Source organism: Ranitomeya variabilis, chromosome 2 (assembly GCF_051348905.1).
Source record: "Ranitomeya variabilis isolate aRanVar5 chromosome 2, aRanVar5.hap1, whole genome shotgun sequence".
In the NCBI taxonomy this organism is placed as follows: domain Eukaryota; kingdom Metazoa; phylum Chordata; class Amphibia; order Anura; family Dendrobatidae; genus Ranitomeya; species Ranitomeya variabilis.
In genome coordinates this window covers 200,477,511-200,502,841 of record NC_135233.1, presented here as the reverse complement: position 1 = coordinate 200,502,841, position 25,331 = coordinate 200,477,511, and the positions used below count along the sequence as shown (strand labels likewise).

The following is a 25,331-nucleotide window of genomic DNA, read 5'->3' as shown; positions in this document are numbered from 1 at the left end:
GACATAGCAAGTCAGAAGAACTATACTACATTTCTAATTTGAGGTATTTGTTAATAATATTATTATGCCTACTACATATTGGGTTAGGATCTTGGAGAAGGGAATACCGCTTTAACCCCTTAAGCCCCAAGGGTGGTTTGCACGTTAATGACCGGGCTAATTTTTACAATTCTGACCACTGTCCCTTTAGGAGGTTATAACTCTGGAACGCTTCAACGGATCTTGGCGATTCTGACATTGTTTTTTCGTGACATATTGTACTTCATGATAGTGGTAAAATTTATTCGATATAACTTGCGTTTATTTGTGAAAAAAAAAACGGAAATTTGGCGAAAATTTTGAAAATTTAGCAATTTTGCAATTTTCTAACTTTGAATTTTTATGCCCTTAAATCACAGAGATATGTCACACAAAATAATTAATAAGTAACATTTCCCACATGTCTACTTTACATCAGCACAATTTTGGAACCAACATTTTTTTTTTGTTAGGGAGTTATAAGGGTTAAAAGTTGACCAGCAATTTCTCATTTTTACAACACCAATATTTTTTAGGGACAACATCACATTTGAAGTCATTTTGAGGGGTCTATTTGATAGAAAATAACCAAGTGTGATACCATTCTAAAAATTGCACCCCTCAAGGTGCCCAAAAAACTACATTCAAGAAGTTTATTAACCCTTCAGGTGTTTTACAGGAATTTTTGGAATGTTTAAAAAAAAATGAACATTTAACTTTTTTTCACAAAAAATTTACTTCAGTTCCAATTTGTTTTATTTCACCAAGGGTAACAGGAGAAAATGGACCCCAAAAGTTGTTGTACAATTTGTTCTGAGTACGCTGATACCCCATATGTGGGGGTAAACCACTGTTTGGGTGCATGGCAGAGCTCGGAAGGGAAGGAGCGCCATTTGACTTTTCAATGCAAAATTGACTGGAATTGAGATGGGGCGCCATGTTGCGTTTGGAGAGCCCCTGATGTGCCTAAACATTGAAACCCCCCAAAAGTGACACCATTGTGGAAAGTAGACCCCCTAAGGAACTTATCTAGATGTGTGGTGAGCACTTTAACCCACCAAGTGCTTCACAGAGGTTTATAATGCAGAGCCGTAAAAATAAAAAATCATATTTTTTCACAAATATGATCTTTTCGCCCCCAATTTTTTATTTTCTCAAGGGTAAGAGAAGAAATTGGACCCCAAAAGTTATTGTGCCATTTGTTCTGAGTACGCCGATACCCTATATGTGGGGGTAAACCACTGTTTGGGCCCATGGCAGGGCTCGGAAGGGAAGGAGCACCATTTGACTTTTCAATGCAAAATTGACTGGAATTGAGATGGGACGCCATGTTGCGTTTGGAGAGCCCCTGATGTGCCTAAACATTGAAACCCCCCACAAATGACACCATTTTGGAAAGTAGACCCCCTAAGGAACTTACAGTTGTGGTCAAAAGTATTGACACCCCTGCAATTCTGTCAGATAATACTCAGTTTCTTCCTGAAAATGATTGCAAACACAAATTATTTATTATCTTCATTTAATTTGTCTTAAAGCCAAATTGGATATAATTCCACACCAAACATAAAAAAGGGGGTGGACAAAAGTATTTTCACTGTTCGAAAAATCATGTGATGCTTCTCTAATTTGTGTAATTAACAGCACCTGTAACTTAAGGTACCGTCACATTAAGCGACGCTGCAGCGATATAGACAACGATGCCGATCGCTGCAGCGTCGCTGTTTCGTCGTTGTGTGGTCGCTGGAGAGCTGTCACACAGACAGCTCTCCAGCGACCAACGATGCCGAAGTCCCCGGGTAATCAGGGTAAACATCGGGTTACTAAGCGCAGGGCCGCGCTTAGTAACCCGAAGTTTACCCTGGTTACCAGTGTAAATGTAAAAAAAACCAAACACTACATACTTACATTCCGGTGTCTGTCGGGTCCCCCGACGTCTGCTTCCCTGCACTGTGTAAGCGCCGGCCCTAAAGCAGAGCGGTGACATCACCGCTGTGCTTTGCTTTATGGCCGGCACTGACACATTCAGTGCAGGAAGCTCTGAGCAGCAGCGCGGACGCCGGGAGACGTGACAGACATCAGAAGGTGAGTATGTAGTGTTTTTTTTTTTACTTTTACAATGGTAACCAGGGTAAATATCGGGTTACTAAGCGCGGCCCTGTGCTTAGTAACCCGATATTTACCCTGGTTACCATTGTAAAACATTGCTGGCATCGTTGCTTTTGCTGTCAAACACAACGATACACACCGATCTGACGACCAAATAAAGTTCTGGACTTTAAGCTCCGACCAACGATATCACATCAGGATCCAGATCGCTGCTGCGTGTCAAACACAATGATATCGCTATCCAGGACGCTGCAACGTCACGGATCGCTATCGTTATCATTGGAAAGTTGGTCAGTGTGAAGGTACCTATACCTGTGGCACCTAACAGGTGTTGGCAATAACTAAATCACACTTGCAGCCAGTTGACATGGATTAAAGTTGACTCAACCTCTGTCCTGTGTCCTTGTGTGTACCACATTGAGCATGGAGAAAAGAAAGAAGACCAAAGAACTGTCTGAGGACTTGAGAAACCAAATTGTGAGGAAGCATGAGCAATCTCAAGGCTACAAGTCCATCTCCAAAGACCTGAATGTTCCTGTGTCTACCGTGTACAGTGTCATCAAGAAGTTTAAAGCCCATGGCACTGTGGCTAACCTCCCTAGATGTTGACGGAAAAGAAAAATTGACAAGAGATTTCAACGCAAGATTGTGCGGATGTTGGATAAAGAACCTCGACTAACATCCAAACAAGTTCAAGCTGCCCTGCAGTCTGAGGGTACAACAGTGTCAACCCGTACTATCCGTCGGCATCTGAATGAGAAGGGACTGTATGGTAGGAGACCCAGGAAGATCCCACTTCTTACCCCGAGCCATAAAAAAGCCAGGCTGGAGTTTGCCAAAACTTACCTGAAAAAGCCTAAAATGTTTTGGAAGAATGTTCTCTGGTCAGATGAGACAAAAGTAGAGCTTTTTGGGCAAAGGCATCAACATAGAGTTTACAGGAGAAAAAAAGAGGCATTCAAAGAAAAGAACACGGTCCCTACAGTCAAACATGGCGGAGGTTCCATGATGTTTTGAGGTTGCTTTGCTGCCTCTGGCACTGGACTGCTTGACCGTGTGCATGGCATTATGAAGTCTGAAGACTACCAACAAATTTTGCAGCATAATGTAGGGCCCAGTGTGAGAAAGCTGGGTCTCCCTCAGAGGTCATGGGTCTTCCAGCAGGACAATGACCCAAAACACACTTCAAAAAGCACTAGAAAATGGTTTGAGAGAAAGCACTGGAGACTTCTAAGGTGGCCAGCAATGAGTCCAGACCTGAATCCCATAGAACACCTGTGGAGAGATCAAAAAATGGCAGTTTGGAGAAGGCACCCTTCAAATATCAGGGACCTGGAGCAGTTTGCCAAAGAAGAATGGTCTAAAATTCCAGCAGAGCATTGTAAGAAACTCATTGATGGTTACCAGAAGCGGTTGGTCGCAGTTATTTTGGCTAAAGGTTGTGCAACCCAGTATTAGGCTGAGGGTGCCAATACTTTTGTCTGGCCCATTTTTGGAGTTTTGTGTGAAATGATCAATGTTTTGCTTTTTGCTTCATTCTCTTTTGTGTTTTTTCATTTAAGACAAATTAAATGAAGATAATAATACCAAAGAATTTGTGTTTGCAATCATTTTCAGGAAGAAACTGAGTATTATCTGACAGAATTGCAAGGGTGTCAATAATTTTGGCCACAACTGTATCTAGAAGTGTGGTGAGCACTTTGACCCGCCAAGTACTTCACAGAGGTTTATAATGCAGAGCCGTCAAAATAAAAAATCATATTTTTTCACAAATATGATCTTTTCGCCCCAAATTTTTTATTTTTCCAAGGGTAAGAGAAGAAATTGGACCCCAAAAGTTGTTGTGCCATTTGTCCTGAGTACGCCGATACCTGATATGTGGGGGTAAACGACTGTTTGGTCGCATATCAGAGCTCGGAAGGGAAGGAGCGCCATTTGACTTTTCAATGCAAAATTGACTGGAATTGAGATGGGACACCATGTCACGTTTGGAGAGCCCTTGATGTGCCTAAACATTGAAACTCCCCACAAGTGACAACATTTTGGAAAGTAGACCCCCTAAGGAACTTATCTTGATGTGGTTTGACAGCTTTGAACCCCCAAGTGTTTCACTACAGTTTATAACGCAGAGCCGTGAAAATAAAAATTATTTTTTTCCCCCACAACAATTATTTTTAGCCCCCAGTTTTGTATTTTCCCAAGGGTAACAGGAGAAATTCGACCCCAAAAGTTGTTATCCAATTTGTCCTGAGTACGCTGATACCCCATATGTGGGGGGGAACCACCGTTTGGGCACATGGCAGAACTCGGAAGGGAAGGAGCGCCATTTGGAATGCAGACTTAGATGGATTGGTCTGCAGGCGTCACGTTGCATTTGCAGAGCCCCTGATGCACCTAAACAGTAGAAATCCCCCAAAAGTGACACCATTTTGGAAACTAGACCCCTCAAGGAACTTATCTAGATGTGTTGTGAGAACTTTGAACCTCCAAGTGTTTCACTACAGTTTATAACGCAGAGTCGTAAAAATAAAAATTATTTTTTTCCACAAAAATTATTTTTTAGCCCCGTTTTGTATTTTTCAAATGGTAACAGGAGAAATTGGACCCCAACAGTTGTTGTCCAATTTGTCCGGAGTACGCTGATAACCCATATGTGAAGGGGAACCACCGTTTGGGCACATGGCAGAACTCGGAAGGGAAGGAGTGCCATTTGGAATGCAGACTTAGATGGATTGGTCTGCAGGCATCACGTTGCATTTGCAGAGCCCCTGATGCATCTAAACAGTAGAAACCCCCCACAAGTGACACTATTTTGGAAACTAGACACCCCAAGGAACTTATCTAGATGTGTTGTGAGAACTTTGAACCTCCAAGTGTTTCACTACAGTTAATAATGCAGAGCCGTGAAAATAAAAAAATCATTTTTTTTTTCACAAAAATTATTATTTAGCCCCCTGTTTTGTATTTTTCAAAGGGTAACAGGAGAAATTGGACGCCAAAAGTTGTTATCTAATTTGTCCTGAGTATGCTGATACCCCATATGTGGGGGGGGAACCACCGTTTGGATGCATGACAGAGCTCGGAAGGGAAGGAGCGCCATTTGGAATGCAGACTTAGATGGATTGGTCTGCAGGCGTCACGTTGCATTTACAGAGCCCCTGATGCACCTAAACAGTAGAAATCCCCCAAAAGTGACACCATTTTGGAAACTAGACCCCCCAGGGAACTTATCTAGATGTGTTGTGAGAACTTTGAACCTCCAAGTGTTTCACTACAGTTTATAACGCAGAGCCGTGAAAATAAAAATTATTTTTTTCCACAAAAATTATTTTTTAGCCCCGTTTTGTATTTTTCAAATGGTAACAGGAGAAATTGGACCCCAACAGTTGTTGTCCAATTTGTCCGGAGTACGCTGATAACCCATATGTGAAGGGGAACCACCGTTTGGGCTCATGCCAGAGCTCTGAAGGGAAGGAGCGCCATTTGGAATGCAGACTTAGATGGATTGGTCTGCAGGCGTCACGTTGCATTTGCAGAGCCCCTGATGCACCTAAACAGTAGAAATCCCCCACAAGTGACCCCATATTGGAAACTAGACCCCCCAAGGAACTTATCTAGATGTGTTGTGAGAACTTTGAACCCCGAAGTGTTTCACTACAGTTTATAACGCAGAGTCGTGAAAATAAAAATTATTTTTTTCCCACAAAAATGTTTTTTTAGCCCCCCAAGTTTTTATTTTCCCAAGGGTAACAAGAGAAATTGGACCCCAATAGTTGTTGTCCAATTTGTCCTGAGTATGCTGATTGTTGTGAATTTGGATTCTGGGCTCCCCCGGTGGCCGCTTGTGGAATTGGACTTGTCATCCTCTTTCCTGTTTCACCTGGTTCCATCAGTAGTGGGTGTCGCTATTTAAGCTCATTTCTCTGGTGGTTTCTTGCCGGTCAACAATGTTATCTGATGCCTCTCAGTGCTTGTTCCTGCTTCTAGACTACTACTAGATAAGTTGGACTTTTGTCCTTGTTTTGTTTTGCCTATTTGTTCCAGTTCACAGCTGAAGTTTTGTTACTGTGTCTGGAAAGCTCTCGTTGATCAGGGATTGCTACTCTGGCGTTATGAGTTAATGCCAGAGTTTAAGGTAATCTCTGGATGGTGTTTTGTTAGTGTTTTTTTGCTGACCATGAAAGTATACTATCTGTCTTCTGCTATCTAGTAAGCGGACCTCAAATTTGCTAAGACTATTTTCCTGCTGCGTTTGTTGTTTCATCTGAACTCACCGTCATTATATGTGGGGGGCTACTGTCTTCTTTGGAAATATTTCTCTAGAGGTGAGCCAGGTCTTATATTTCCCTCTGCTAGCTATTTAGGTCTTAGGCCAGAGCTGGGCATCTAGCGATAAATAGGAAATGCTACCTGGCTATTTCTAGTTGCGCGGCAGGCTTAGTTCATGGTCAGTATAGTTCCATCTTCCGAGAGCTTGTCCCTCTATAGGCTTGCTATGATCTCTGCCTGCAGAGATCATGACAGTTTGACCGGCCGGACCCTAAAGTGTTAAAGACCCAGGTTTAGAAAGGAGAGTTATAAGAAGTCTGCTGGAATTTTTTTTTTTTTTTTTTTCCTCCAGTCTGCCTTGCTGCAGTCTTTTTTCTCTCTCTCCTCCTAATCTCTGTATGCTCTGTGTGCACCTGACAATAATGGATCTCCAGAGTGTAACTGCGGGTTTGAATAATCTCATCACGAAAGTACAAAATTTACAAGATTTTGTGGTACATGCTCCGGTATCTGAGCCGAGAATTCCTTTGCCGGAGTTCTTCACAGGGAATAGAGCTAGCTTCCAGAATTTCCGAAATAATTGTAAGCTTTATTTGTCCCTGAAGTCTCGTTCAGCTGGAGACCCTGCTCAGCAGGTTAGGATTGTGATTTCCTTGCTCAGGGGTGACCCTCAAGATTGGGCCTTCTCATTGCCAGCAGGGGATCCTGCGTTATGCGATGTGGATGCGTTTTTTCTGGCCTTGGGCTTGCTTTATGAGGAACCTCATTTGGAACTTCAGGCAGAAAAAACTTTGATGGCACTATCTCAGGGGCAAGACGAAGCTGAAGTTTTCTGCCAAAAATTCCGTAAATGGTCTGTGCTTACTCAGTGGAATGAGTGCGCCTTGGCGGCAACTTTCAGAGAAGGTCTCTCTGATGCCATTAAGGATGTTATGGTGGGGTTCCCTTTGCCTGCAGGTCTGAATGAGTCCATGACAATGGCTATTCAGATTGATAGGCGTCTGCGGGAGCGCAAACCGGTGCACCATCTGGCGGTGTCTATGGAAAAGACGCCAGAAAGTATGCAGTGTGATAGAATTCTGTCCAGGAGCGAGCGACAGAATTTTAGACGGAAGAATGGATTGTGTTTCTATTGTGGGGATTCTACTCATGTTATATCGGCATGCTCTAGGCGTACAAAGAAGCTTGATAAGTCTGTTTCCATTGGCACCATTCAGTCTAAGTTTATTTTGTCTGTAACCCTGATTTGCTCTTTGTCATCCATTGCCACGGACGCCTATGTTGACTCTGGCGCCGCTCTGAGTCTTATGGATTGGTCCTTTGCCAATCGTTGTGGTTTTGATTTAGAGCCTTTGGAGACTCTTATTCCTCTGAAGGGGATTGACTCCACCCCATTGGCTAATAATAAACCACAATACTGGACACAAGTAACCATGCGTATCAATCCGGATCACCAGGAGATTATTCGTTTCCTGGTGCTGTATAATTTACATGACGATTTGGTACTGGGATTGCCATGGTTGCAGTCTCACAACCCAGTCTTGGACTGGAGAGCAATGTCTGTGTTGAGCTGGGGATGTAAGGGTATTCATGGGGACGTACCTTTGGTTTCTATTTCGTCGTCCATTCCCTCTGAAGTCCCTGAGTTCCTCTCTGATTATCAAGACGTCTTTGACGAACCCAAGCTTGGGTCGTTACCTCCGCACCGTGAGTGCGATTGTGCCATAGATTTGATACCGGGTTGTAAATATCCAAAGGGTCGTTTGTTTAATTTGTCTGTGCCGGAACATGCTGCTATGCGGGAATATATAAAGGAGTCTTTGGAAAAGGGACATATTCGTCCATCTTCTTCTCCCTTGGGAGCTGGGTTTTTCTTTGTCTCAAAAAAAGACGGCTCTTTGAGACCATGTATTGATTATCGGCTTCTGAATAAGATCACTGTTAAGTATCAATACCCATTGCCATTGCTTACTGATTTGTTTGCTCGTATAGAGGGTGCTAAGTGGTTCTCTAAAATTGATCTTCGTGGGGCGTATAATTTGGTGCGGATCAGGCAGGGGGATGAGTGGAAGACCGCATTTAATACGCCCGAGGGCCACTTTGAGTATTTGGTCATGCCTTTTGGTCTTTCTAATGCCCCTTCAGTTTTCCAGTCTTTTATGCATGATATCTTCCGCGATTTTCTGGATAAATTTATGATAATATATCTGGATGATATTCTGATTTTTTCTGATGACTGGGACTCTCATGTCCAGCAGGTCAGGAGAGTTTTTCAGGTTCTGCGGTCTAATTCTTTATGTGTGAAGGGGTCTAAGTGCGTTTTTGGGGTCCAGAAAATTTCCTTTTTGGGGTATATTTTTTCTCCCTCTTCCATTGAGATGGATCCCGTCAAGGTGCAAGCTATTTGTGACTGGACTCAGCCCTCCTCTCTTAAGGGTCTTCAGAGATTTTTGGGCTTTGCCAACTTTTACCGCCGATTTATTGCTGGTTTTTCGGATGTCGTTAAACCACTGACTGATTTGACCAGACAAGGCGCTGATGTTGCTAATTGGTCCCCTCATGCTGTAGAGGCCTTTCAGGAGCTTAAGCGCCGTTTTGCCTCTGCCCCTGTGTTGCGTCAGCCTGATGTGAATCTGCCTTTTCAGGTTGAGGTTGACGCTTCGGAGATCGGAGCTGGGGCAGTGTTGTCGCAGAAAGGTTCCGACTGCTCCGTCATTAGGCCTTGTGCCTTCCATAGGGCTCATCCTGGTCGCCCTGGTGGATCTGGTGAGGGTTCGGTGCCCCCTCCTTGAGGGGGGGGTACTGTTGTGAATTTGGATTCTGGGCTCCCCCGGTGGCCGCTTGTGGAATTGGACTTGTCATCCTCTTTCCTGTTTCACCTGGTTCCATCAGTAGTGGGTGTCGCTATTTAAGCTCATTTCTCTGGTGGTTTCTTGCCGGTCAACAATGTTATCTGATGCCTCTCAGTGCTTGTTCCTGCTTCTAGACTACTACTAGATAAGTTGGACTTTTGTCCTTGTTTTGTTTTGCCTATTTGTTCCAGTTCACAGCTGAAGTTTTGTTACTGTGTCTGGAAAGCTCTCGTTGATCAGGGATTGCTACTCTGGCGTTATGAGTTAATGCCAGAGTTTAAGGTAATCTCTGGATGGTGTTTTGTTAGTGTTTTTTTGCTGACCATGAAAGTATACTATCTGTCTTCTGCTATCTAGTAAGCGGACCTCAAATTTGCTAAGACTATTTTCCTGCTGCGTTTGTTGTTTCATCTGAACTCACCGTCATTATATGTGGGGGGCTACTGTCTTCTTTGGAAATATTTCTCTAGAGGTGAGCCAGGTCTTATATTTCCCTCTGCTAGCTATTTAGGTCTTAGGCCAGAGCTGGGCATCTAGCGATAAATAGGAAATGCTACCTGGCTATTTCTAGTTGCGCGGCAGGCTTAGTTCATGGTCAGTATAGTTCCATCTTCCGAGAGCTTGTCCCTCTATAGGCTTGCTATGATCTCTGCCTGCAGAGATCATGACAGCTGATACCCCATATGTTGGGGTAAACCCCTGTTTTGGGGCACGGGAGAGCTCGGAAGGGAAGGAGAACTGTTTTACTTTTTCAACACAGAATTGGCTGGAATTGAGATCGGACGCCATGTCGTGTTTGGAGAGCCCTGATGTGCCTAAACAGTGCAAACTCCCCAATTCTACCTGAAACCCTATCCCAATCACAACCCATAATCCCAACCATAACCCTAACCACACCCCTAACCCTGACACACCCCTAACCCTAATCCCAACAGTAAATGTAATCCAAGCCCTAACTTTAGCCCCAACCCTAACTTTAGCCCCAACCCTAACTCTAACTTTAGCCCTAACCCTAGCACCAATCCTAGCCCTAACCCTAGCCCTAACCCTAATGGGAAAATGGAAATAAATACATTTTTTAAATTTTTTTATGTTTCCCTAACTAAGGGGGTGATGAAGGGGGGTTTAATTTACTTTTATAGCGGGTTTTTTTAGCAGATTTTTATGATTGGCAGCTGTCACACACTAAAAGATGTTTTTTATTGCAAAAAATAGTTTTTGCGTTACCACATTTTGAGACCTGTAATTTTTCCATATTTTGGTCCACAGAGTCATGTGAGGTCTTGTTTTTTGCGGGACGAGTTGACGTTTTTATTAGTAACATTTTGGGCACGTGACATTTTTTGATCACTTTTTATTCCGATTTTTGTGAGGCAGAATGACCAAAAACCTGCTATTCATGAATTTCTTTTGGGGGGGGGGGGGCGCTTATACCGTTCCACGTTTGGTAAAATGGATAAAGCAGTTTTATTCTTTGGGTCAGGATGATTACAGCGATACCTCATTTACATAATTTTTTTATGTTTTGGCGCTTTTATACTATTTTATAGAAAAATTAATTATTTTTGCATCGCTTTATTTTGAGGACTATAACTTTTTTATTTTTTTGCTGATGATGCTGTGTGGCAGCTCTTTTTTTGCGAGACAAGATGACGTTTTCAGCGGTACCATGGTTATTTATATCGGTCTTTTTGATTGCGTGTTATTCCACTTTTTGTTCGGCGGTATGATAATAAAGCGTTGTTTTTTGCCTCGGTTTTTTTTTTACGGTGTTCAATGAAGGGGTTAACTAGTGGGACAGTTTTATAGGTCGGGTCGTTACGGACGCGGTGATACTAAATATGTGTACTTTTATTGTTTTTTTTATTTAGATAAAGAAATGTATTTATGGGAACGATATTTTTTTTTCTTTATTTAGGAATTATTATTTTTTTTTTTACACATTTTTTTTTTTTTTAATACTTTTTTACTTTGTCCCAGGGGGGAGATCACTGTATAGTGACAGATCGCTGATCTGACACTTTGCAGAGCACTGTGTCAGATCAGCGATCTGACATGCAGGGCTGCAGGCTTACCAGCGCTTGCTCTGAGCAGGCGCTGGTAAGCCACCTCCCTGCAGGACCCGGAAGTAGCCCCACAGCCATTTTGGATCCGGGGCCTGCAGGGAGGAGACGCTTGGTACAAGGTGAGCACATCTCCTTGTACCGATCGTCTCAGGGAAGCACGCAGGGAGCCCCCTCCCTGCGCGATGCTTCCCTGTACCGCCGGAACACTGCGATCATGTTTGATCGCAGTGTGCCGGGGGTTAATGTGCCGGGAGCGGTCCGTGACCTCTCCTGTCACATAGTGCCGGATGTCAGCTGCGATAGTCAGCTGACACCCGGCCGCGATCGGCCGCGCTCCCCCCGTGAGCGCGGCCGATCGCTATGACGTACTATCCCGTCACTGGGAATTAAGTCCCAGGTCACTTTGACGGGATAGTACATCATATGGGATTAAGGGGTTAAGGGAGGCATGAAAAGAACCAATTATGACTTAACAGGACTCTATCAGCAGGTTTGTTCTGAGAGTAGTATGGGGTAAGGAAAGAGACCTGGATTCCAGCAATATGTCACCTACTGGGCTACTTGCTGAAGTTTTGATACAATCCATGTTTTCTCTGTTGTAGTTGTAACAGTGCTTAGATTGCTGAGCTGTGTATAACTCCGCCCACACCATTGATTGGCAGCTTGCTGACAGTGTACAGAGAAAGCTGACAATCAGTGGTGAGGGTGGGGTTATACAGATTAGCTGGACTGCCTGGCACGTGAGACCTAGTCCTGCAGTGATAAGTTCTGATTGTATTGAAACTACAACACATATCCTAGTAAGTGACACATCCCTGGAATCGGCCTCTCCTGCACTATATTATGCTGCTCTCAGCTTAAATAGCAGAAACCTCCTGACAGATTCTCTTTAAAGTGTTCATGTACCAATGCTGCCGGGCTCCCTGTAAGTTCTGCAGCCAGTGATTGGCTGAAACAATCACATGTCCGGCCAGGCTGAACAAGTACAGAGACTGACCAAGGAGGCTCTGGAAGAGTAGCAACGAGGGACTGTAAAATGAGTATATTTTTTTTTATCATTATACGGCATTTTTGATGGGATTGATGAAACTTCTCTTCAGCGGGTTCTTTAACATTTCTATTATGCATTCAAAACGTTACAATCAACTATAACATTTGAGAATGCGCCAGAGTCAAGAAAAGGAAGACCCCCCTACCACCAACTAAATGTGAAAAAGGGGGAGAAAAGTTTTTAGAACAGCAGGGGACATCTTAACCCCTTAAAGATCAGGGGTATCTCCGTTTTTGCATTTCTGTTTTTAGCTCCCCTTCTTCCCAGAGTTATAACTTTTTAATTTTTCCGTCAGTATGGCCATGTGAGGGCTTGTTTTTTGCGGGATGAGTTTTACTTTTGAACGACACCATTGGTTTTAACATATAGTATACTGGAAAATGGGAAGTGCAATTCCCCAATTGTTTCTTGAGGTTGTTTTTTTACCATATTCACGAAATGCTGAAATTGACCTGCCATTACGATTAAAGAAAAAACAAAAAATTGTATAATGAGCGAGGCCCAATTAGATTGCAAACCAGAGAGGAGGATGGACCTCTAAAATATAACTTTTATTATTACCAAGTTGAAAAAACATTAATAAACTCTCGTTATCATCAGATATTAGTGTGTGTAATTACAATACGCATTATCCATTATCAGGATTGTATTCCAATGACTTTACTAAACTCTTCACCAGGAGATAAGTGCAAACTATTGCACCCTATTGCTCCCTACAGGAGTCCCTACCTGTCAGCAGAGGCTGGCACCCTAAGTTTACATATTATGTTGCCCCTGCACGTCGGTGGCTGCCCTTTATATTCCTAAGCCGCCCCTGCTGTACAGTGCACTACAGGTAGTATTTATCTCCAATAGATAATTAGATATTCATATTGCTCCTGTCAGTTTCCCAGATGGGGGTGCTCTAAGCCTCATAAACATATTCAATACCATTCAATATGAGTTAGAGACAGACAATAGGGTGATGGTACACACTGTCCTGAATAAATTCAATGAACTTACCGTATATACTCGAGTATAAGCCAAGGCACCTAATTTTGACATGAAAAACTGGGAAAACTTATTGACTCGAGTATAAGCCGGGTATGCATCGTCCCATCATCCCTTATTCTGGTATGCATGGCTCCCAATCCTTGTCCTTGTATGCATGGCTCTCCATCCCTGTCCTTGTATGCATGGCTCCCCATCCTGTCCTTGTATGCATGGCTCCCCATCCCTGTATGCATGTCTCCTTATCCCCTATCATTGTATGCATGGCAACTCATCCTGTCCTTGTATGCATGGCTCCCCATCCTGTCCTTGTATGCATGGCTCCCCATCCCTGTATGCATGTCTCCTTATCCCCTATCATTGTATGCATGGCTTCTTATCCCCTATCCTAGTATACATGGCTCCTATTAAAAAAAAACACACACATCCTACTTACCTTCCCTGCGCACCCTTGCTGCATCTCTTTCCATGCCTGCAGCTCTTCCAGTCGAGCGATCATGTGTCCTGGCTCATTAAGGTAATGAATATTCACTCCATGCTTATGGGAATGGAGAGGTGAATATTCATTACCTTAATGAGCGGGGGACACGTGATCACTCAGCCGGAAGAGCTGCTGGCACAGAACGAGATGCAGCGAAGGCACGCAGGGAAGGTAAGTAGGATGTGTGCTGAAAGCCAGTGGCTGCGGCCGTAACTGTGCGCTCTTTAAGAGAAATGAATATTCACTGCCAGCGCAGTGAATATTCATTTCACTTTAGCGGCGGGCACAGTTACAGCCACAGCTACCATCTCCTACCTCTGTGACCCGCCGCTCCCCCTCCTCCACCATCTTTCTGGGACAATGACTCATGTATAAGCCAGTTGTTATCTGACCTGGTGTCGTCTTTAAACCCTTCGTGTCGGAAAATAGGTTCCCACTATTAAGTTCCTACTACTGTAATTCTTCCTTTACTTTCACTTTCTCCTTTGACCAGCAGATGGCGGTGTTTGCCTGCAATTATATAGCTAGGCATCAACTATACTCATCTTCTCTCTTGTTTACTTTCTTAGGCTTCCTTCTCATGTCCTTATTATTACTCTAGAGGAAAAGCCAGTACTCATGAGATCCATGTCCATGTGCCATCTGTATGTACGAATGAGATCCATGTTACATCAGTGTCCGTTTTCTGTCCGTCTTTGACATCCCTGTGCCATTCATGTGTCCCTGTGATACGTACCAGAGCCTGGGAACAAGCAGAACAGTTTGTGCTAACTTTAGGCGCCATCCACCTGCTGAAGGCAGCTGTCATTATGGTCTCCTGCTCGCGTTGACCACTAAATACACCACAACCAATACTTTCTGATGTGTATCTGGAGCACACCCACAATACATACACCACTATACATCACCATCAATACTGTCACATCTCCACCAGAACCTGAACCTGTGACTTCTACTTCTGCCACCAGGAGCTGCCATATTCACTCTGCAGGTGGCGCTGTTGATACAAATGTCAGAACCAGAAGCTCTGGAAGGCGTGCTCCGTCTAGCCTCTAAAGTTAGAGTAGCTGGGACCTGCAGTGCCATGAATCTGGCAGTATGGGTGTGTGTATTTCCGGCTGGAGTTATCAGCTCCCCGCTGCAGCCAATTGGAGAGCACCACACCCTACTTAGGCTTACTGCTGGAAGCTGCCAGATATAGCTTGGTGTTCCCCTGGTTTGGTGTGCGTCACCTGTTTAATTTAGTATATTCCTGTTTCTAACTATTCTTACGGATCCTGATTTTGTCCTTGATGTGACCTCTTGGCTCTGACCTTGCTTGGCGACCATTCCTGCCCCTGGACAGCAGCCCTTCCATGGTAGCATTCCACGGGGTCCTATTATAAACCAGATCCCTGTACAGGGGTTAAAGGGTATTGGGATTTCTCTGGAGTCTGCCAGATGGAGTAGCTTGTGCCAAGTCTGCCCGAGGTAGCCTTTTATGCCTGTGGCCACAGGCAGACGTTACGAATCCTTTCTGATGTGTAGTTGGAGCACATGCACAATACATGCACCATGGTACATCACCACCAATCGTTTCTGATGTGCAGATGCAGCATAGAGTCTATTTCGTATATCTATGAGCATGCTGGGTGACATTTAGTGCAGGCAACTCCATGGGATGCAAATGTGAATCCCATTAGCCCACATTTTGTTTAGTAGTCCTGCACCATTCTGTATTTCTAATTACATCTGAAGATACTTGCTCTGCTTGAGTTATTGCATAGGAGTTTAGGGGATTACCTTGTAATGGAGATTTATAGGGGTCATTAAAAATAGAAAACAACAAGGGAATATTTTTAAATCCAAAGACTAATTCTTAGGTGAATTGATTGATGTTATTTTAATAGGAGTGCCTTAGCAGTACTCCATGGATCCTCGGGGAATCTGTCACCAGGTTTTTGCCATTTAATTTAAAGCAGCATAATGTAGAGACAGAGAGCCTGATTCCAGTGATCTGTCACTTGCTGGGCTACTCGCTGTAGCTTTGATAAAATCACTGTTTTATTAGCAGATTATCACATGCTGAGATGTAGTCCAGCTCTACCCCCATCACTGATGGCAGATTTCTGCCTATGCACAGCATGCACAGAAAGTAGCCAATAAATGATGTAGTCGGGGTTACACTGAGCTCAGCAGTCAGAGCACTGATAGATTTGTAACAGATAAAGCAATGATTTTATCAAAAATACAGCCCAGTGAGTGACTCATTGCTGGAATCGTGATATCTGATCTACATCATGTTGATCTCAGGTGTGGTAGAAAAAACCTGGTGACAGATTCCCTTCAAGGTAATGAGAACTGTCAGATACTTGTCGTATGCTTTATAAACATAACTCACCCCACAAATGTAAATGTATGGGGTTTTTTTTATATAAATTCATAATAGCTGTAAAAGCAAGCAACTTGCAATTATAAAAACGGTTTCAGGTATTGCTAAAGATTGACTCATGTATCGCTGGTGGGTGTGGACTCATGGCACTACGGGCCAGGCTTTTCTGGAGGAGTGTGAATAAATGTCTACGTGGTATTCACTAGAGCCCCTGATGGTGAAAATAGGCTAGGCTGCCGGTCAACATCAAGTACCACTGCACTGCAGTCTCGGGATTGCAGCAGTTGATCAGAGGGTCAGAGACTCGGGTACGGTATACAGGTGGGCAAAACAAAAGCGTAGTTAGGCAGTCCAATGTTGGGGAGGGAAGCACAGGTTCCTAAACACATCTGAAGGCTGCTCAGGAATGGAAGTAGAGACAGGAGTATGGACCTTGGAGATAGGAGTCAGGATCACTGCCTTCAAGAGCGAGACGTGGCAGGAGTTCGGGATCCATAGATTAGGTGAAAGTAGAAAACTGTAGGTCACTGGATTGAGTTGTCTGATGATTTTGAATGGGCCAAGATATGGAAGAGCAAACTTGTAGGAAGGCGCCTTCAGGTGAACATTCCGTCAAGACAGTCAAACCTTATCTCCAGGTAGGTAGTGAGGTGGCGAACATCTCTTCCTGTCCACACGAGTCTTCTTCCAAGATATGACCTTGCTAGAGGAAGTCGTCAAAAGAAGAATCAGCAGCTGGTACCATGGAAGAAGCAGGCATAGGAGAAGGCACTTGATGCTGGGAGTAAACAATGAAGAATGAAAATGCTCCGTAAGACTCCCCAACATAGTTGTAGGAGAACTCCGCTCAGGGGAGTAGTTGTTCCCAGTCACCCCGGAGGACAGACACAGAGTGTCGAAGATATTTTTAGAGAGTCTTATTAACCCTTTCCACTTGCTCATTGGTTTGTGGATGGTAAGCGGAGGAGAAACCCAGATTGACATTCAGCAGCTTGCAAAAAGCCCTCCAAAATTGGACTCTGTGGTCAATGGAGAGGGAGACCATGGAAATGAAACAGATGCTGGAAGTACTATGTGGCAAATTTGGGGGCTGAAGGCAGGCCTACTAAGAGAATAAAGTGAGCCATATCGAGAACCGGTCCACCACAACCCAGATGGTGTTGCAACCCTCGGAGACTGGCATGATGCCATTCATAGCCATAAGTTGTCAGGGGGTGGAAGGAACCTACAGAGGGAGTTCAATAGACTTGTTCCTGGGAAACTTTTTCCCGGCACACTGTGACCAAGTGGTCACAAAGTTTTGAATATCCATGACCAGCAAAGGCCACCAAAAGCAGCGAGCAATTAGCCCAGTACACTTTCAATTGCCCACATTATCGGTTAGCTTGGATTAGTGTTCCCAGGATAGTATTATTATTCTCTTAGCAGTAGGAACAAAGGTTTTCTTAGGAGAAATGTCTATCTGGAAGACAGAGCTGCTTCAACAATAATGGCCGAATCTATGATGTGAGGAGCCTCCTCCACAGAATCAGTCACATTAAAAGAAAAAGAACAAAATAGGGCATCTGCTCTAACATTGTTCTCCACTGGATAGAAGTTTAGCTTGAAATCAAAGGAAGCAAAGAAGAGTGCCCAACTGGCTTGATGAGGTTTAAACCATTGGGTGGATTGAAAAAAGGTTAAAGGGGTACTCCAGGTAGATAAAAAGTTACTGCAATGGCCATACCTTTATAAATTGTTAGGAAAACATAAATAGTGGTGTTTTCCTCCCTCACACTACCTGTAATTCTGTGTGATGTTGCAGCTGCTCCTCACTGCTTCCCCTCCCTTATGAGACGACACAGGGTCAATCTGGCTACTGGTGTGGGAGTGATTTATTGTTAATTAGGCCAGAGGTGCTGTTCCTTTGTTCAGTATGTCAAGGGACATGAGCCATGGCTCCATGTTAGCCTGTCTGTTGACCCTTGTTGTATGTTAATTTGTGCAATGCCTGCTGATTACATATTGCATTGGCCCACTGCAATATACTAGTCTACACAACAGCTTACCTCCCCTACCTTCCCCTAATCTTGTGGGAGAATGTCCTGGATGAGAGCTGTGGGATACAAAAGAAGTCTGCCTCTGTCTCTAGACAGACTCTACAGGACATCAGCCCATGGACCACGGCTCCATCTGGTGGAATACAGATCTGCTCCACTGCCCATCACTGGACCCACAAAGATGTTTGGGGAACCCAGGTTGGAACAATTTTGTTACCTTGCACAGATACCTCATTGTACCCGGTGAGGTTCCTAAGCTTACCGCTACCTCCTCTCTGTGGGTGCTTGCCAAAAGTGCGGTGCTAATGGTTGGGGCAGTTCTAATCCCCGGCGAGCCAGCGGAAGGGTGAGACTCTGTCATTTGCACCATCTTTGCACTTTGTGGGAATGTACTATATGATGATGATCCAATAAAGTATCACCGCAGTGTGTTACCCTCACCCTGCATTGTCTGAGTAGTGCAGGCACTCAGTGGGATGAGCCCTGGCCCGTGCGGTCTTTATAAAGATAGCCAGGCCAGTGGACAACAGCACCCACTGACCCTCGTGTCCCCACAGTTACAACACACATCCGGAGGGCATGATCATAACCTGCATTTTGTGATTACTTGTGTGATCTTTGTATAATATTTACATTTGTTTGGTGATCTGAAACATTAAAGTGTGACAAACATGCAAAAGAATGGGAAATCAAGAAGGGGGCAAACACTTTTTATACCGTAAACTTTGCTGTTTGTTTGTTACATAAAGAAGTCAATACAAAAAATGATAAACCCTGAACAGCAATTAATCAGCTTTAGGCCTCATTCAAACATTTTTATTTATTTAAAAAAAAAAAAAGAATCTTTCATTCATGTGTTGGATCTAATTTTTATCTATTTTTGGTCAGGACATTTTATGTCCATTTTTAGAACCAATCTGAGTCAGTTGGACATGACCTGGAGAGGTTTCAGCCTAAAAGTCTAAGCAAGAAAGTTTTTCTTCTGATAGCCGTAAGCTATGTATTCCCACATGCTGCAAAGAGTGGCAGTTTTACCTCTGCAACCTAGGATCACTGTTGACCTGAAACTGTCCAGATTCAATAATCCAGCTCACTTCAGAGCAGCACTTACAAGCTCTAAAGAAAACAGCTTGTAAGAGACCCGCCACCTCTGATAGTTTGTCTAGGTGACCGGTGGAATAGGCAATAAGCGGTAAACAATAGAATTAAAAAATCACTAAATTATTGGGAATAAGGGGGATTCTTCATAACAGTTGATTGTTTTGACCATCATATTGTAATTTTAACCATTTAAAATTTGCATATTCGTATTTTCAAATGATAGAAAGTAACAAACCTACAACTGGGAGCGGCACTAGTGCAGGAGGGACATTCAGATACTCAAAATAATCTGTGAAAGTTTCCATTAATTGGCAACAAGCAGAGTTGAAAAAGTTTCTATACATGAAACACAGAAACATTTTCCACCAGCATTTCTACACGCTTACAGACCTCTTCCCGCTAATTATCTTCTGTACTACCAAGATCTCTCATCTAGTAATTAATAAATTATGGATGATGGAGAATGTGATCTCTGACAAACATGAATATTGCATTGAAACAAATTTGAGAAGTGTTTGAAACCTAAAATCTGAATACCTAATGCCGATAATTTTAAGGATTTGCCTAATTTAGATTTTCCTCCGTAATTATTTTATTTTTTTTCTCTTGCCTTATGGGTGAAAGGCATCATCTGTGCTTCTTGCAAATGGATAAAACTGATTACATTATCCAGATAACAGTAATATACAGCAACATATTGACATATCCGCAGCACCCAAACCTATTGACTTGGATGCAATGAGCAAGTTTAAAGGGAATCTGTCAGTAGAATCGTCCCTCCTAAGCCGTCTGTATGGGCATGTAGGTCATAGGAGGAGGAAGAAAATGACACTTTGATTTCTGATATCCGATGTCTTATTCTAGAGAAATCCACATTTTTCTTAAAGGAAACCTGTCAGCAGGATTGTGCACAGTAACCTACAGAGAGTGTCAGGTCGGTGCCGTTATACTGATTACACTGATACCTGGTGATGAAATCCGTCTTGTGGTTGTTGTTTATATTGTATTATAGTATACATTAATTCATAAAAAATCAGACTGATTTTTTTTTTAAGATTGATGTATATCATAACAAAAAATTAACTGCCCATTACAAATGTGATCAGGCTGCAGCACAGGCGCCGCCGCTGCCGCTTGCCTGCAGAAGGTTCCTTTTTGTTTCATATATACAGTATATATATATACAGTACAGACCACAAGTGAAATTATGACTACCTCTTGAAGCTCATCAAGAGAATGCCAAGAACCTAGAATATAAGACATAATTTCAGTTGCTTCACACTTTTTTGTTAAGTATATAATTCCACATGTGTTAATTCATAGTTTTGATGCCTTCAGTGTGAATGTACAATTTTCATAGTCATGAAAATACAGAAAAATGTTTACATGAGAGGGTGTGTCCAAACTTTTGGTCTGTACGGTATATATATATATATATATATATATAATTGTCATTATATAAACTAGGGGGCAGTTTAGTGAGGGACCAGAGACCTGTCAGAAGCCATACTGATGAATACCTAATCAGAACACCACATGAAGACCCCCACAGGCCGCCCCGGAGCACGAGCATATCATTAACTCAAAACTGAAAATAAAGATTCCACAAGAACAACAAGACTTATTTCATCACCAGGTATCATTGTAATCAGTATAACGGCGCCAAAGTGACAGTGTGTGTAGGTTACTGTGCACTATCCTGCTTACAGGTTCCCTTTAATATCAAAATGAGCTGTTAAGATCTATGGGCTGGACATAGATCTCTCTGAGAATCTGCCTCCAGAGTTTATTTTACATGAAAGGGCGTGTTACCAGTGTGAGAAATGTAATGACTGACAGTCTCATCTCCTAATCTACTTGTTTCACACTGGTAATGCCACCTTTCATATAAAATAAACTCTGATTGCAGATTCTTAGGGAGATCCATGTCTGGCCCATAGATGTTAATGGCTCATATACATATTAAGAAAAATATGGCTTTCTCTGGAATAAGACATCGGATTGCAGATACCATGGCGTAATTTTATTCAATTTTCTATGACCTATTGTCACGCTGTGACTGTTCATGATTAGGGAAAGGGGTCTTGAACCGTCCCTAGTGTGAGAATCAGGCTGCACTTAGATGCCATCCGAGTGCAGTCCTATTGAGATCTTTTGGAATATCTGGGGTGGACCCGCAGATCCACGACAACGAACCTCCCAAGGGTGAGCTGACCAGGTAAGCCACCCCCTATACAGGGAGCGTTAGGGGCAGACCCAAGGGAGACTATTGCCGCAGAAGCTGGAACCCGGAGATAGGTAGTAGGAGGTAAGAGCTGGGTACAGGCGAGACCAAAGGAGCACTGAGAAGGGGAAGACACAAAGGAAGCAGGACAGGACAGAGACACCAGACTAACAGAGTACGGAGAGGACACTGGGAGGACTGGACGAAGAGACAAGGAAGCCTGGGAGAGACAGAGAAGCTGAACTGGCTGGACAGAGTGGAGACTCAAAACAGGCAGTACAAAGACAAAGGTGTACCTGAGTCACAGAAGCACAAATGACAGACAGGCGAGGAGCAGAGGAAGGAATCGCCTTATATACATGGAGTGCTGGAGGACTTCCGGGTCACGGTCCTCCAGGATCACAGAGAGGAGATACAGAGCGCCTGTAAATCAGAAAGAGGAAGTGCTGGAGTGGGCGGTGCGCACGCGCACCCGACGAGAACCAGGGAGTGGAGAAGAATGAAGGAGAGGACCCGCGCCTGCAGGAGGAGCCCACCGCAGCGGGTAAGAATGAGCGGAAGGAGTGGCCGTGACACCTAGGACTGGGGCCCTAACTATTACTGCTCCCAAAGGTACCTTGAAAGGGGAGAAGGTTTGGGCCACCAGCCTTAGTGTTCTCCAGTTATTTCCTAAACTGTCCCCTCACTCTCACCCAGGAGGCCTGGGACAGAAATGCTAGTGCATCAACAAGTAAGGTTGGTTTCACACTTGCGTTGCTGTGTACTGCGGATGGCAGCATACTTCCTCCTTGCTTCCTCCGTGAAGCTCCACCCAGGCTCCACTTACTGCCGCCTGCATCCTGCATTGTCCTGCGTACCTATCTTTAACATTGGGTACGCAGGGACATGTGTTGTTTGCAGATGTGTCTACATGCGGCGATTTGTGTGGCGACTGAATGGAAATGCTAAATTTTGCATTTCCATGCGGTCGCCACACATCTCAAAGCGCCGTGTGCAGACACATCCGCAAACAACACATGTCCCTGCGTACCCAATGTTAAAGATAGGTACGCAGGACAATGCAGGCCGCAGTAGGTGGAGCTTCACGGAGGAAGCAAGAATGAAGTACGCTGCCATCCGCAGTGCACAGCACCGTAAATGTGAAACCAGCCTAAGACAGACAGGGATCACAGAAAGCAACAGACGTACAAACACTCATCAAAGGTCCAGAGGTATATAGGGAAGGAGAGGTATGTACCAACTAAATATGGGAATAGGATAATGATGATAGCATACACCCAAAAACAGCACGCAACAATCTCTAGTAGCAACAACAATCTGCAATTCAGCACAGCGTCTCCAAGGAGCTAGGAAGAAAAGCTTTCATTAGCAAGTACGAAAAGGTCTAACTAGATATAAAAGGGAGAGGAAATGACCAGGTCAGTAATGGCTGCAAGTTTCTATCCAGCATAGAAAAGGTCATTAACCTCTTCAGCAGCAAAGGAAATGAAATCCATTTAATATGAAACACAAACACACCGGCTAAATGGAAGATCTGCAATTCACAATACATAGTGATTTTCTAACCCCAGATCTCCCAGGAGGATGTAAGTCCTTTTGAAGAGGACCTATCACCTGAACAAAACTGTCCAGTTTTTGCTCTCTTTTTTCTCCTGCTCACTCTCCATCCCCCACCTCCACTCCAAGTATCTAAGTATTCAGGATTCTTTTTTCTAAATTCAACATATGGGTCCAGATATATGGGCCTTTTTATTTAGTGCTGAGTTTAGGGTCATTAAAAGGGGGCAGTGCTTACAGGGTAATTATAAAGAGTAGCCTACAGACATGCTTCCAAATAATCCTGTGAGAACTATACCCTTGGTAAAGGCCACAGAAGTTATCACCAAGTTAAAATACTCACATCTCTGGGACCATATGGTGGAAATAAAGGAACCGTAAAATCTGATTAGTTTGACCTTTGTTCTCTATGGCTTATTTGGAAATAGCAAAAGCATCATTAGGGAATGACAACCCCACGTTGAAGAAGGTGGCTTCCTGATGACCCCTGATGAAGCCACCTCCTGTGGTGACACACTTTGAGGTCATCATTCCTATATGATGCTTTTGCTATGAACCAATTTACCTGGATGACCATGCACATGGTACTTTATTGCATAAAGTTATTTATTACTTTTTTTCTTTTTTTGATACCACATTACTTATTATCTGTCCATGTTTTCTTCTTTACTGAAAACTATATGACATCACTTTAGTGGTAGTGTCAATTCATATATATATGAGATACCTCCTCCATTTACATGGCTATATTGTTTAACGTGCTAGTTGCATTGGTTGTATTCCAGTACCAATTTTTGGCCCAGGAAACAGGTTCTGGTGCTATGTTCACATTTTTACATGTTTTTATATGGCTTGTCTAATGGAAAATATAGCACCAAAGACTCAATGAATGCCAATTGAATCAGTATTTAAAGCAGATAATGAGTTCATGAAGGACATCTCTGCTCAAAGGATAATGATTCATAGGCCAATTAGGAAACTTACATCTATAATAAGGACACTAAATGATAATATTGTAAGAAATTATTTCAATGTATTCACGTTACATATAATTTTCCATCCAATAGACTGACAACATAGATACGCAATTTATTTGATAGGAAATAACGAATATTACTTAAAGAGAAGCGTCGCACGGGTGGAGAATAACTGTCTATAAATGAAGAACAAATTGAATAGGAGACCCGCTCACCCAAAGAAACCCCCTTCCCCAATAATAACCCCCCCTGTTCCTGATATATGATTCAAACATGAGGGATCTGATTAATCAAGACTGGCATTGTTCATGCTGGTCTTGATGAAGGGGTGTGCTAGAGTCAGGCGCTCCTGATTCATGAAGAGGTCCATTCCTGGAACAAATGATGAGTGACGTGCACCTCCTAGTGCTACACCAGAGATCTCACTCCAGCCAGAGACTGGAAAGAGATTTCTGGCATACGGTATGCCACAACTCATCATGAATGAGATGCTCCCACCACGCCCCCATTCTATCTCCGATACACCGAAAGTGGAAACTGTTGCGAAGACACCAATGGTCGCAAAATTTAGGTGCAACTCCAAGTTCCACCGAAATTTTGTGATCTTTCAAAAATATTTAGAATTGAGAGTCCTCAGTGGTTGATACCTTTTACTGGCTAACACGGTACCAAGATGTGATTTTTCAAAGCTCTTATGCCAGAATTCTAGAGTAAGAGCTTTGATGGATTGGGTCCAAGGAAACTTGAAGAATAAAGTGTGACTTATTGGTCTAACAATACAAAATAGAAGTCGTTACTCGTTACAGCAACACCAACTAAAGTAGTTAAGAAGACAACATGAAAGACAAAAGTCCAAGGCAGTCTTCACGTGTCCAAATTCAACAGCCTCAAAGGAGACCCGCAGTGGGTCCGGACATGGCAATCTGTACTTGCATTGTATATAAATGATGTGTATTACTGCTGTACATATGTCACCCGAGGGGTCGGTATGAAATGTGCTGTCAATAAATTTAATTACTTTTTAAGATTCGGGAATGATTTAGAATCTGTATAACCTTGGTTGAAGGCTGCGCTCAGTAATTGCTTTTTCTTTAGATGAATTCTGCACCTATATCCAAGTCAGTTAGTGACATGTCTGATCTCCAAAATATGCCTTGGTCAACCATGTTAAGTGGAAAAGTCTAGAAATTACAACAGTTCGAGAACCGGATCATGCAAACTCACACAAC

At 43.3% G+C, this 25,331-nt stretch overlaps 1 protein-coding gene across 4 annotated transcripts in view; it reads right to left on the bottom strand.

Annotated features, from left to right (window-relative positions):
* The window catches only part of ASTN2 (astrotactin 2), a 939,506-nt gene that overhangs the window by 340,128 nt on the left and 574,047 nt on the right, over positions 1–25,331 (bottom strand). The window lies entirely within an intron of this gene.